The sequence below is a fragment of the Lissotriton helveticus genome, chromosome 7 (genome assembly GCF_964261635.1).
Source record: "Lissotriton helveticus chromosome 7, aLisHel1.1, whole genome shotgun sequence".
Taxonomy (NCBI): Eukaryota; Metazoa; Chordata; class Amphibia; order Caudata; family Salamandridae; genus Lissotriton; species Lissotriton helveticus.
In genome coordinates this window covers 780,178,820-780,193,241 of record NC_136068.1, presented here as the reverse complement: position 1 = coordinate 780,193,241, position 14,422 = coordinate 780,178,820, and the positions used below count along the sequence as shown (strand labels likewise).

The 14,422-nt window shown below is 40.1% G+C and overlaps 1 protein-coding gene across 1 annotated transcript in view; it reads left to right on the top strand.

Moving 5' to 3' along the window:
• Window positions 1-11,054: 11,054 nt before the first annotated feature.
• The window catches only part of LOC144767042 (protein bicaudal C homolog 1-A-like), a 195,406-nt gene continuing 192,038 nt past the window's right edge, over window positions 11,055-14,422 (top strand). Inside the window, exon 1 of the mRNA XM_078650679.1 lies at window positions 11,055-11,085. The gene's annotated coding sequence lies outside the window, so the exon portion shown is untranslated. The remainder of the gene's footprint in view (window positions 11,086-14,422) is intronic.

The window sequence follows — 14,422 nt, the reverse complement described above, 5'->3', positions numbered from 1 at the left end:
AGGGATCATGGTCCCTATGATCAAGAAGTCAAGTGAAGGCTATTGATCGGTCCCAAATAATCCCACAAGGACGTGACCGTTTTCTAGGGACAAGAAATAAACTGTATGAATATATTAATCCACGTGGCGAAAAAATGAATGAACACAATTAAAAAAAAAACAGAAGCTCGCAACACTGACCTGAATGAAAAAAAGCGACGCTGCTGTGAGCCAGGATATGTTCGTCACGTATAATGCCTAAAAAAGCATGAATATATCATGAACATCGTGCACTCGTGAATGCAACGCATAAATGTCAATCGCTAACACGAACTAGCCGAAGTTAACGTGAACTGACCTCCTGGACGCGAATGTGTTCGGTATATCCTCCCTACGCTCGGTTACAAACTCCGTGTTTCATCTAATATCAAACGTTTTCTATCCGTAGATGTAGGTTCTAAAACAAACCGATTACAAAATGACTCAAAGTATGCAAAAAGTATTCCGCACAGTTAAACAGTGAAGAGATATATAACGGTTCCCACTATTCCACCGTACCTCTTAAAGCGAGATGTTAACATCGCCCGGTAAAACCAAACGCCGTTGTCCGCGATCACGCCCGGTGTGTTCGACAAAGCCCTGAGTTGCGCATGCGTATTTTGAAACGAGTGTAATAATAGAAAAGGGACTATCACTACTGAGAAAGAACCATTAGTTCTATGTCGATTATGTGCGCTATGTTAGAACGTGAAAAACACCACTACGAGCTCACGGTCACAAACCAACGCGGTGCAAGAAACCAAATGGATAAATATCCATAATCCAAATCAATCCTTAGATGAAAGGGACCATAGTTATGTGATCTAAGAGCATGAATGCAAACATAAAAACATGTGTGAAAATAACCAAAAATGTAATAATGACATTTCTACATTTCAAAATACGGAACCGTTATATATCTCTTCACTGTTTAACTGTGCGGAATACTTTTTGCATACTTTGAGTCATTTTGTAATCGGTTTGTTTTAGAACCTACATCTACGGATAGAAAACGTTTGATATTAGATGAAACACGGAGTTTGTAACCGAGCGTAGGGAGGATATACCGAACACATTCGCGTCCAGGAGGTCAGTTCACGTTAACTTCGGCTAGTTCGCGTTAGCGATTGACATTTATGCGTTGCATTCACGAGTGCACGATGTTCATGATATATTCATGCTTTTTTAGGCATTATACGTGACGAACATATCCTGGCTCACAGCAGCGTCGCTTTTTTTCATTTAGGTCAGTGTTGCGAGCTTCTGTTTTTTTTTTTAATTGTGTTCATTCATTTTTTCGCCACGTGGATTAATATATTCATACAGTTTATTTCTTGTCCCTAGAAAACGGTCAAGTCCTTGTGGGATTATTTGGGACCGATCAATAGCCTTCACTTGACTTCTTGATCATAGGGACCATGATCCCTTGATACGCACAAGTGAGTAGATATTATTGAGTTATTGTGATTTACAATTAAGCATCACGAGGTTACGGTGTTTTGCCACCTTTGTTTATTTACAATCCACAAATTTGTTTTTTAGAGTTTAAATGCACATCAAGGTCATGTTTCATGTTTTATGAGAACAAATCTATATTCCTCATGTTTCTTATGAAATTGCAATGTTTAAAACTGCAAACTTTGACGATGGAGGTTCTTCAATATTGTGAACACGTATATTTCTCTTATGTTTTTCAGGTATTGCCCCTGATGAAGGGCCGTGTGGCCCGAAATGCATTGGGCATGGGCACCTTTGTGAGAGAGAAAATGGATTTCTAAAAAAAGAATTGCATTATGCACATTTATGGAATGTTATGATTTTTGAATAATGTTCTGATTGACTTCTATAAAATTACTAGTAAAAAAGCATTGAATCAACAAAAAGACATAACTGTTTTGCCTGATGTTTTCATATGAGTTCATGGGTTAAGTTTTTTTCGAATCGCATCTAATATTCCCAAACAAGATTTGCAACAGTGCATTGAGGACAAGCGGTTTCGCTTGTTTATATTGTTTTATGTTTACTGGCGCAATTTGGGCATTGCGCGTACCTCAGTAGCACGCATTGAAAAAGCAGTATATATATTTTGAATTTTAATAAATCAAGGTGTGCCTCTCCTATTAATAATTTATTGTAAGTGAGAATGCCTTTTATTTATGTGTTGTTTTTAAAACAGATAAATAAAAAGCATTGTCATTTACAATGCCAATAGCTTCAACTCTCACAAATGCGAGACCTATTGCATTGTAAATGCGTTTGGCGCCTGTGCTATAAAACTTTTTAAAAAGCGTTAGGAGAGAGCTTAGGTATTTGAGAAAATAGTGCTCGGAGGCTGTAATTAAAGCCTACCCAGTAACAACATACGTAACAGGGGGTGTCACCATTAGAGGTTACAAAATGAGAAAAGGCATTACTAAGGAAGGACTACTACGACTATTGAACAATGAGGCAAGCCAATGTAAAATATGGTGGAGAGTGGGCAGAGCTTCAAGTCCCTACCTGAATACAGCATGCCTCGCAGAGCAGCACATTCGCTGCCCAGGCTTGACCTAAAAACCAAGATTCAGAAGGTGCCATCACCACCAGAGAAACGGAAAGGACAAACATATTAGAGCTACACTGTGCCATCAACACGACATTAGACCTTAAGAAACAAAAACGAACATACAGAAAGTGCCATCATCACTAGAGAGACAGCAAGGACTACCATGTTAGAGCTGTACTGGGTTCAGTTATTATCAGCAATAGGGACACAGAAGCACAACAAACAAGCATTGGCATAGCCAATAGGTCTCGCCTTTGGGACCGTATAAGTGTTTAGCCATGCAACAGTTGATGTTGTTGCACCAAGGATATTATGCTGCATAGCTAAATACTTATAAGGTCCCAAAGGCGAGACCTATTGGCTATGTCAATGCTTTTTTTTGTTTACATTTAAAAAATGCATCGGGAAAAACAGACTACACATGAAACGCCACAGACCAATATAGGTGACCAACACAGGCAACATATATAGGCACACGCCAGTAAACAACAGAATAATAATGCAACCTAATATATCTTCTGACATAGCTCTAAGCTTTATTTCAGAGCCCCGTTCTTGTGTAACAAAGAGGAAATATCCTCAAACTCATGCAAGACCATTTTGTTTTTAAAACACAGCTTCCTAGTATGGAGCTGAAAGAGACAAGCTGTGAATACCGAATTGTTTGCGCTTGTATTGTTGTAGATTGACTGCTGTGCGCTCTCTAGCCATCAAGTGTAGGTTGGGGATACTATACTTTGTTTTTTTTTCAAAGTCTCTCTTTTGGTTTCTTGTTTTTTTTGCTCTTTGGAATGAATTAGCAGATGTGCACTGAGGTCATTTTATTTTATTTCAGGGCTGTGGCTAGCTCTAGAGAGTTTCAGAGTTACTTCCATATGATATCTTACATTGCTGAATGCATCCTGTGTAGATTGCCAAGATTTATATCGCTTGTTTGACACTGTCATTTTTTAATTTTATTGAATCTAATCTTTATATTTTTCTTGTTTCAATAAAACCAGGGCAATATATTCATCCATTCCACCCACTCCTTTCTATTTTGCATGGAATCGGAGAGAATGCGCCTGTTTTGTGTACGGCTGATAAATGTCAACCTTGAAGCATGGAAAGACAAGCATTTGCAATGCAAGAGGTCTTGAATTATTAAAGTTTGTTCTATTGGCATTGCTAAATAATGCAATACCAATAGCTCAAACTTTAATAATGCGAGACCTATTGCATTGCAAATGCTTGTTAGATAAAGACACTTATGTTAAGGATTTATGTTGCCTTCCAGACAAGTAATAGCGTGATAAATTAGTGCAATTCTGACTGGGATTGACCCCGGGTGGAAGTGAAGGGGGTTGTTTCTTTGGTCAATAGAAATGAAGACAGGTACTCCTGTGGCCTGGGTATCTTATGTTGTCTATGACACCGTGTTTAAAGGTACCCTTATTTATTTTACCCATTTTCAGCCGATCATTCCATTATGTAGGGTTTCCATGTGCCAGAATGCACTCGATTAGGAAATTTTGAAGTAGGTTAAATTTTTGTTTTTTGTAAATGGGGTTATTTTTCTTTGTTGTTTTATATACGTTTTATAACTGGATAACATTTTTAATAATGTGAATGTTACTGTGTATCAAATAATGGTTATTAAGATCATGATTATAACAACGAAGATGATGATGATGATAAAGATTAGTGATATTGTATCCAGCAAATAAAAAAGTCGTTACACCTTTTTCCACCGTGTTATGAAAACTGTTTAGTAGAGGTAAAAATGTGTGGCAAGAATATTTGTGCATATTCGTTGCATTGCATTCTATTGAGGTGGTGATGTTTGTTTGTGATGCTTTGTTTTTGTGCTGCAGTGTTGCACTGTGCTATCGTTGTGTGCTGTTTTATGTTCATGTTTATCTGCTTTGTTGCATTGTGTCCTGTTTTAGTTGTATTGTTAGTTCGCTTTGCGGTATGCTCATGTGTTGTGTTCTGTAATTACTTTAGAGATGTCATCAAATGCTTCTTCATTACCTGTCATACACAGCACATTCCTTTGAAGTTCAAGGGTCAACCACCCAATCCAATCCAAACAAGCTTTATTCGATTTAAAATGTCAAATCATAAAAGCACATAGTATTTAAAACGTTTGACAACAATCGGACAAAAAGCCCGTCCACATTACATATTTATGGCTAATAGTCTTTAGTTATTAGGTTAAAAAATATAACAAATCTACAATGAAGCTAAAAAGACAGTCATACTTTAAAACAATAAATATTGATAAAAAGGATATTACATTGTGTTCCGAAATTTAATCACAAGTTTTAAAAAACTAGTAACTGCAAGAATGACGTAGTCTTCAACTAGTTGTTGGAGCTTAATATAAGCTGCAGAATATGATCTAATCCCCCAAGATTTAAGGACCAGTACTATGAAAGCCCTTCGTGGTGCATGGTAAAATTTACAAAACAAAATAACATGCATGTTTGATTGGTAGCAAATATCGTCACAGGGACAAAGGATTTTGTCCATTGACCAATTATTACATTGGGGAAAAGTAGTTAAACGAAAAAAGGTGCCTAGCCTAAACCGGGTCAACAATGTACGAGCATACGGACTAGGTTCAACCACAAGATAATTTTGAAGTCCCTCATGAGCAGTAATTTGCTAGTATCTGAGGGTGGTATTTTTCCTTTTTTCAAGGTTCCACCTAACACCTTCTAAGTGGTCTAAAGCCATCTTTTTCAAAGAACCTCTTGACACCATCTCTAAACTAGCAGGGTTTTCGAAGAATTCTGGATGTCCTATCTCGTTACACATATATCTGAGATAGGAGAGCCATGGAATGTTAGAGACCCCATCCAGAGATAAACAGTCCTTTATTAGGTCTCTGTTTCAGGCGGTCTCGCTGGTAGCCCAGATCATGTGCCAAAGGAGTATAGGGGCGATCCTGATGGTATCCAATATATAGGTGAGACCCAGTTCTATGTGTGTCATGTATGTAGAAGACGTTTTAGGGAGGCCCAAAAGATGACAAATAAAATGATTTTCACCAGTTTGTAGGACCTGAACTTTTTCCCCTCCCCACAGACCCGCTCCATATGTTGCTACGGGGACACATTTGGCTTTATATATATAAATCAACTCTTTTACTGGTTTCCCTCCTAGTTTTGAAGCAAAGTTTCTTAAGGCGCCTGTGGAACGCATAAAGAATAGATGCGTGGCATGTATGGCTGCATTCCAAGTTCCCCTCCTATCAAAATTTACCCCTAGGTAAGAGAACTTATCCGTGGATTCAATTCTCTTACCATCGAGGTAAATCGGGCACGGCACCCTCTTTGGCCCCTTCCCACAGGACATTGTGTAGGTTTTTGATATGTTAATTTTTAGGCCTCTAGCCCTTATATAACCTGAGAATTTATCCACAGTCTTCTGCAGTCCTAATCTGGTGCACGACAGTAATGCCGCGTCATCCGCGTACAACAATATCGGTGTAGGGGTCCTCAGGTGCGCAACACCCATTGGGCTCACCGGGCTTCAGCCCCCCCCGTCGTGTGTGTCAGCCCGGGCTGACACAGCTTCGCGGCTGGCGACGTTTTAATTGCAGCCGCACCAGAGTACTTCACAGGTCTGTAAAAGACCATTTAAATGTAAATGAGGCTTTTGTTATGTGTTTAGCCCTTCTTACATCCACTCTGGTTACGGCCGGAAGAATTAGCCCCCCCCCCCACCCCCCCCGAAATTTGACTCTAGTTGCCCGCCTGCCTCCTGTAGTCGCCTCCACCCACACACCTCTGCTGATTATTTAAAGTGGGATTGGTATTCTCTGGGGCACTGTAAACCCAGCCTGATGGCGTGAAGCGAGACTTTATTTGCTGGGAGGTGTGAAGGTTTTAACGTGACAGTGGAAAGAAAAAAAATGTGACTACCCAGAATCGTGAATGTCCTGAAAGCTGTCTCGTAGTAAATAGGCAATAGGCATTACGTGAATAAGGAAATTATGCAGTATTCTGCTTCAAGTTAAACAGGTCAAATTTGCTTGATGATGCTGAATCTATTTTGTTCTAAAAATAAACATTCCCTTGTGTTCAGGTTCTTAATAGCAAAGGTTGCTTAATAAAGGGGTTTCATCTCTGGCCAGAGCAACAATTCTTAAGGCTACAGACTACACTATTTAGTGCGCCTTTTACTGGAAGTAGTGCGTACCTAAACATATAGATAAGAGGTTATAGGACGACATATTGTAGATGGTAATATGACATTTCAAGTACCATCCCAATTATTTCCGCAGACTAAAAAAATATAATGGACAGGGTGCAATAGTTGCTGAAAGAATGCAAGTCGTGGGATAGGGGTGGGAGGTTACACTTACTTACCCACATATGACACAGGCGTCCTACTGAATGAATCTCAACCAAATATACATTTGTTAGAAAGGAGGCTAAGATGTTGAAGCAAGTATCGTTTTTCAGTTCAGATGAGTTATGCGCCGCCGATAAAAAAAATAATGCCCCTCAGAAAGGTATGGGCTTTGGTTTTATGAGCACAAATACTATCCAGAAGTAAACTTAAGAGAATATGTTACAAACACACTTAAGTTTTCCCCAACTACATGTTTAGACTTTTGACGTTTCTGAAATCAATTTGACAACTATATCGATTAAACATAGAAAGAAAAGGCAAGAAAATTTGGCAAACTGAGCTATTAAAAAGCTTCTAGGCAGGAGGCAGATGGGAATTGGGAATGCATTGAAACCCAGAATAAAAGGTGGCCATCTTTATTTAACATTACGCTTAAAAAAATTGAATATGATTAGGCAAGGTGTCCAAGCAAACTTTTGGATGGAATTGCTTCTCCTAAAACCAAGAAACAATTTATGTAAATGCACTCAACAACTGGTAAATGCCATTTACCATTCAGTGGCATTACATTGTGTCATAAGACCAACAAAAAATCACTAATGTATTTCCTCAAGTGGTTCTATGACAGGTGGTTTATTAACATCAAAGCAGAAAGCTACCCCCAGAGATTTGAGAGGAACTAGAGCAATAAAGTGGCAATGATTTACCTTACTAGTATTTATTTTAACATACAAATACTCCTATGCAAAAGAACACTTCTAAGGGAAATCTGTAAAAGTTGCAAGGAGATACAGGGATGAATCCTCTACCTCCCCCACACACCCCTCAGTTAATTGGACTTCATATACGTCCAGATAGACTGAATGACGTAAAGTTACAACAGCCCTTTTATTAAGAAGCAGACAAAGCTGAAACATCTTTCCAAAATGGTCACACCGCCCTCTGTGCCAAATTGCATTGACTGAACAATGATGTTGATTTTACCCAAACGCACGTCTAGACATCTAGAAATGGTGAAAATAGGGTTCAGATAAGTCCTCTCCATCTCCGTTCTGATTAGAACAAACCCTGTTGGAGGGCTGCTTTCAACCGTGGTCTTGGAAGTAATGTTTTATTGTTCATTTTGAATTGTTGCGTATGAACATTTTTACCTAGCACAGATACCATGACAACCGCTGTGCTGTTTTTCCACGTTGAGAAGACTGCTTAAGTCCTCTTACAACTACTGGTTCGTGGCAGTCAGTGCTTTAGAAATAATAGTTATTAAACTTGTTGCCTTAGAACTTTAAAAAAAAAAAAAAAAAAAGGAAATTATGCAGTATTCTCACGTTTCCCCATTCCTTGCGCTAGAAATGTCCAGTTAACGTTTTCTCTGCATTCTGGTTCTTGTAGTCCTAAATTTGTAACGGGATGAACACTTCTATACGTGCCTGAATTTACAGAAAAACATTAACTGGAAAAGCTACTCGCGCACAAAAACAGGAGGCCTGAAACCTGCTTGAACGTTGTGTAAATTGCTGAGGTTCAAAGAAGGGAATAAAGGAAGCGTACTCTTTTATCTGCAGAACTTCTGCTGTTTGTAGACAATCCACGTTCACGAGTAGTTGTGAAAAAGTGGGTGTTCTCAAAGCTGCACTATAAAAAGAATGTACGTCTTCTGCTGAATGGGAATAGTGAAGCTGTTGGTGGAATGGCCAGGGGACGGCAGTGCAAAATGAAAGTACCCAGCTACAGATGAGTGTATATCTGCCAGGCTAAGATGATCATGACCGCATGACACTTTACTGACACGCATTAAAATAATTAAAGCATGGAAACCTTTCTTCCCCAGTTAAATTTCTATTTAGGCTGCGTGTAGCATGGATGCTTTAGCATCCGAGAATGTGATTTTAATTACCCTTTCGGAGAGGCCCAGAACCAACCCCTGCCAGCCCGCCTCTGAAAGGTTTCAACAACCCTCCCTGCCCCACACCTCTTGTTTTGTTTGAGACGGGCTGCCACCGAGGTGATATCCTTGACTGAATGCAGGGATTTCACCTAAGCACTTTTGGTGTGTTGAATTTGTATTCAGCTGTTTTAACAAGGCAAGGCAGCAGCTGCTTTGAGGGGAACATTGGCCCCAGACGGAGATCTATGCTTGAAGATAGGTGGTGCATGTTGTTTTGGGCACATGTCAACGGTTCATGAGCGTCAAGGCACCTGGGACATCATGGGCATGGTGTTAGGATCGAGATTCAGTATGGACGAGCCTGCATAATTGCTGTCAAATTCACTCAGTCTCCTATGATGGTGAATATCAACAATGGTTGAGGTGAGGTCTGTCACTGACCCTTGGGAGTTAAAAGGGATAAGGGAGAGAGAAAAGGGAGGACCCCAAAAGAACACCACAAGGAGGCGCCAATCAATGCTTTGCCATGGTCCATCTATCAGAGGGAAAGTCTGGAGTAAGTTAGAGAAAATATGATCAAATACAAAGTAAGAAATGTGAACCAAAAGATCTCTACATTAGCACAGAGAATTTTACTGCTAACATTCAGAACAAGAGTGACACCAGTCTCCCAGCTGCCTGAATCCAGCCAGAGAACCTAAGAGAAGAAAGGCAGGATACTTTGCTGAGGTGGAAGACACTGTCAACCCCATAGATAGAAGTGAAGTAGCTGCAAGCTCCAGATTCAGGTCCACAGAGCCAACCCCATACGGAACAAAATAAAACTGTGGTGACACAAACATGTGATAGAGCATCGTGGAGTGAAGGTAACTCACCAGCTGCTGTCGCAGGTGAGAATACTCAGGGGACTGTGGCTCTTATTCTATCTCTGCTCATCCCTTCCTGGGTGTGCTCCCATAACCAGTGTTCTACCAAATCTGTGCCATGAGTGTTTCCATCTTTGTGACCCCAATCTATACTGTCAACCAGTGCATCCTTCAGCCATAGCCTGTTTGGAATTCTCCTTCGACGGGACAGATCAGTCCTACCAATTCTGACACTTTTCATCAATAGTTGAGATACGTTAATGCAGAGGGCAGGCACAGTCCTCACATAGTCATTGTGTTCCAAGAGAGACACACAAGGCAGGGCGTATTATATTGTATTTGTAGAGCACTTACTACCCCTATGTGCGATGCTGAAGCACTTATCCATGCGGGTAGCAGGTTACACCTTATGCTTGTGTGGTTGGAAGAGTGTTGTCTTTGCTTTGAGCCTCTGTGGAAAGCGTCTCCATGCGGTGCATGATGAATACCAGGGTGCAGTTTTGTAATGCGGAATCGCCGCTTCTGTTTCTCAGGTTGGCCTGAGTATTACCTGATCCTGATTGTCTGCCATTTTAGCTCCGCCCCCCTTGATTACCTTTAGCCACGCCCCTTATTTGCTATGTTAGCCACCCCCGAAGTTAAGACCTAGTTGCGCCCCTGACCTGGGGGTCCTACCAATAGTTGGGTAATCATACTGCGACTCTTTTAGGTGGTCCCCAACTGAGTTTATATATAGGGTGAATAACAGGGGTGCCAAGATGCACCCCTGTCTTACCCCCCTCTTTATAGGAAATTTGTCAGAACACTCCCCCTTCAATCCGTACCTTACCCTAGCACCAGCTCCCCTATAAAGTTCCTTTATAAACGAAATAAGATGGGTGTGAACCCCCAGATCACTCATTGTGTCCCACATAAAATCATGATCTACACAATCGAAGGCAGAACTTAAATCAATAAAAGTAATAAAAAGGTTCCCACACTTTGCATGAGTGTACTTTGAATTCAGTAGGGCTAGATTTAAACATTGTTCAGCAGTCCCCTTGCCAGGTCTGAACCCATACTGGAGATCACCCATCTACCACTGCCTAAAGTAGTAAAGTATAGCTGCTTTGGCTTCTCCTGTATTTCAGACACCAGTCTGCCCAAACATATGGCAGAGGGATGACCAACTAAGTCAACAGTTATGCCCTTTACAATGCATGCATGATCTTTTTGATTTGCACACTCGTATATCATCCGTCCGATTTAAAACATGTTGTAATCATAATAATCCAGGAGCAACACAAAGTTTTCATGAGTGTCTCATGATTTATCAGCTGTATTCTGTTATTACAAGTGAACATGTTGCCTTTAGTTTATGTTTCTTCTTTCTTTTAAATCTCTCAGATGAAAGTGGCCTCTGTGGTGAAGAATTCTTTCAGAAGGTATGTGAATTGTATCGCACATTTCCTAACTAAATCTTTGCCTTGTTGTAGCTAAGAAACCAAAATACATTTCTAGTCTGTTTAACATTTTGAGCAATAAGGGTCCATAACTCATGGCATGTATGCCCTGCTTCTGAGTGTGGTTGGCAATCTGCAGCTATATCATAACATGTGACTAGGGATACTGTGAAATTTTCCTCAAGTTTACAAGAGTAAATCTTCTGCCTACCTTGATGATGGGTCATCAAAGACTCCCGGGTTGGTTTGCATCCACTTTGGGCGTGATGCAATGTAAGACCTTTAGAAAGCTCTTCAGTCTGCCAAAGCGTACCGCAAGAGCACAGCTACACCTGGAGTTTGAGGCAGGATTTACCACGCAAAGCTGCCTTCTTGAAGTACTGTCATTTTGTCACCAACTCAAAAGAAGGCAGTTTCAAACAAGTTATCAGTTTAATTGTAGAGGACAGAAATTATACCAACGTTCCTTTGGAGCAGAATTTATCAGAGGAGATCCAAGCTTTTGAAACAGACACGATCTGGAGAAACAAACCAACAAGACTAGCTCTTAAACTGGAGATTAGGACACACACTAACTATAATGTTCAGCCGCGTAACAAATATCACTCAGATGACTAAAAATAGATTCACAAGTTTTATCATGGAATTCTATAACTGTCCACTCCAACAAAAAATACTCCAAATCGTTTCATGCTTTTTTCCATAAAAGAATTCAGATCATCTTGGTCTGCTGAACCATTCACAAATCCAAGATGTAGGCTTTGTGATTACAAATAGGAATCATAACTTCACCTTCTATACTACGGTCCATTGATCAAGCTAGAGCAGAAAATCTATCTTAAACTGATCATTCTTGTGAACAAAATCACATGTTGCAATGATGCACTAAGGTATTGGCTCAATACAAAGAGCATTTCAGAGTTTTTCCTTTTTAACAAAAAAACTTCAAATAGTTAAAAAAAAAACTTTTACAATCATCTTAAACACTCGTCTTGATGTTATTGCATCTTGGCAATATTCTGTTGATGGTCTCTGTTTTGCTTATGCTGAATTTTTGTTTTATTACTTTCTAGTTAATTCATTTATATGAAACATAATTGTTGATGTTACTAGACATTTAGCCTACTTCTTTAATATTTTGTAATGATTTCAGTTCATCAAAAGCAATAAACGTATTACTACTACTTTGAAATTTCACAGTAACCCTAGCTATATGACTTTTGCTATTGCACTCCTTTTATCACGGACCTCAGAATTTTTGCTCTACCCTGGCTAGTATGTCATCCGTAAACTAAGAGACATGTCGAAGACGCTTCCGTCAGGATACACTATCCAGAGGTCTGCGACAGCTGTATCACCACCATTTAGTGCCTGAACCATATAAAACAACATTGTTTTTCCAGTACTAGAAAAACCCAGCACTAGATTGCAATGCTTTTTCTGACTACAGATCGGTGTCTTAACTACTTTCTCTGAGAAAAGTTCTGGAAAGGGCAATGTTTCACCAACCGTCCAGTTTTGTTGGCACCTGTAACATTTTGTATGCTGCTTTGATAGGCTTTGAGCGGGCCATAATACTGTCTCTGTTTCGGTAGACTGGAAACTATTAGTGGATTCAGATACACATACGGCTCTAATTTTGCTGGCTCAAGGATTTTTTAACCAATAGATGCTTTCAAGTAAGATTGATCCCTTTCAAATCTTCTCATAGGCAAGGTTCCTGTCATGTCCCTCAAGGTTCCATTCTTTTACGACTTCTTTTTAATTTGTACTTAACCCCTTTCGTTCATTTGATTGAATATTTTGGCCTAAAATGTTTTCTTTATGCAAACGGCACCCAAACAATCGCTAGCTTTAAGAAGGGTGACATCACAGTGCCGTCTAATCTGTACAGCTGCCTAGTTCAACATTGGATTAATTTTCGCTATCTTAAGCAATATCCAAATCTAAGATCCTGGGCTCATTTAAAAACCAGAAGCGGCGGTCCTAGACAGTTGTTGGTCCTCTAGCCTACATTCCTCTCATTCTTCGGTCCCAGTGGCAAAATACCAGGGCACCAAGATTGATAGTGTGCTAACCTTAACTGAACAGGAGTCAATGGTGGTTAAGGCTTGTTTATTCCAATTACACTGTCTTAAGCGAGTGTTTTACCCATTCAATGAGTTCCCAAAAGTTACAATCGTAAATGCTTTTATATCTTCACATCTGGACTACTGTAATTTTATATTATCTATGATTACCTTCATTTTTTATCAAGAACCTACAGCTGGACCGAAATTTCGCAGTAAGGTTACCTAGCGGAGTCCAACACAGTTTTCACATCTCTACAGTTTTGGTGCAATTCCATAGGTTGACTGTAAAAGAGAGAATTGTGTTTATGTTTCTTTGTCTGGTTCACTACACAATTTATTTACCCAACAGGTCACCCCCAAGGTGTTGTTTTAAACAGGTGTTCAGGACCTTTTCAGATATAGCCAGGCAAAACTGGAATCTGCTCCCAGATCTACTCAAAGTCAATTCAGACCTCTTGAATTTTAAGAGAAGGCTCAAGCCTCGACCTTTTCTCTGTACTTTATGTTGCCATTGAAAACTACAATAAGAATGTGCTTTGACCTGTTTGTAGTTCAGGGATACCCCAGTGGAGTGAAAGATGCACTTTAGAAGCAAACTAAACTTAAACTTAAACATATCAATAACTCTGGATTCATTTAATGGAAGGCTTCTTGCAGCTAAATCCCAGTGTGTGTACTGCTGACCTCGAAGTCTCACTGGTACCTCTGATGCTACTGTCATCAGGAAGCAGGCAGGTGAAATGGAGGTGCTTGAGCCACGTCTGAGCTCCTAGTGAGTTATTCATGGACCAGCTTCCTCTTTCGCAACATGCCAGGATGCATAGTAAATGTCAGTGGGGGTTGAGGAGCATTTCCCCCTTTGCTATCGCAGGACCCAGATAACCAAAGATACATAGGTCCTTTCGGGGATGAAGAAGGGATATGCTCAATATTAGTCACATCCTCCTGCATCGAGGCCACCTGATTTCCCCTACTTGCATATCAGCGCCGTTGGCACCGGACACACTTTTGAAAGAAGCAGTGAGGTTTCTTTCCTTACAAGCATTCAAGGCAGCCCTGATCACATAAATGGACCATGGATACTACTCACACTTTGACCTTGTGAGGAAAACGATGTGAGGACTCTGCCCCTTCCTAAAACTTCACAACACCTTTCCTCTGCAAATGTTCATGCTACTTATTTTTGCACAAGTCTGACAACAAGGAAAGATTTTCCACATTGAAGATGTGGAGAAGAGAAGAAGGCA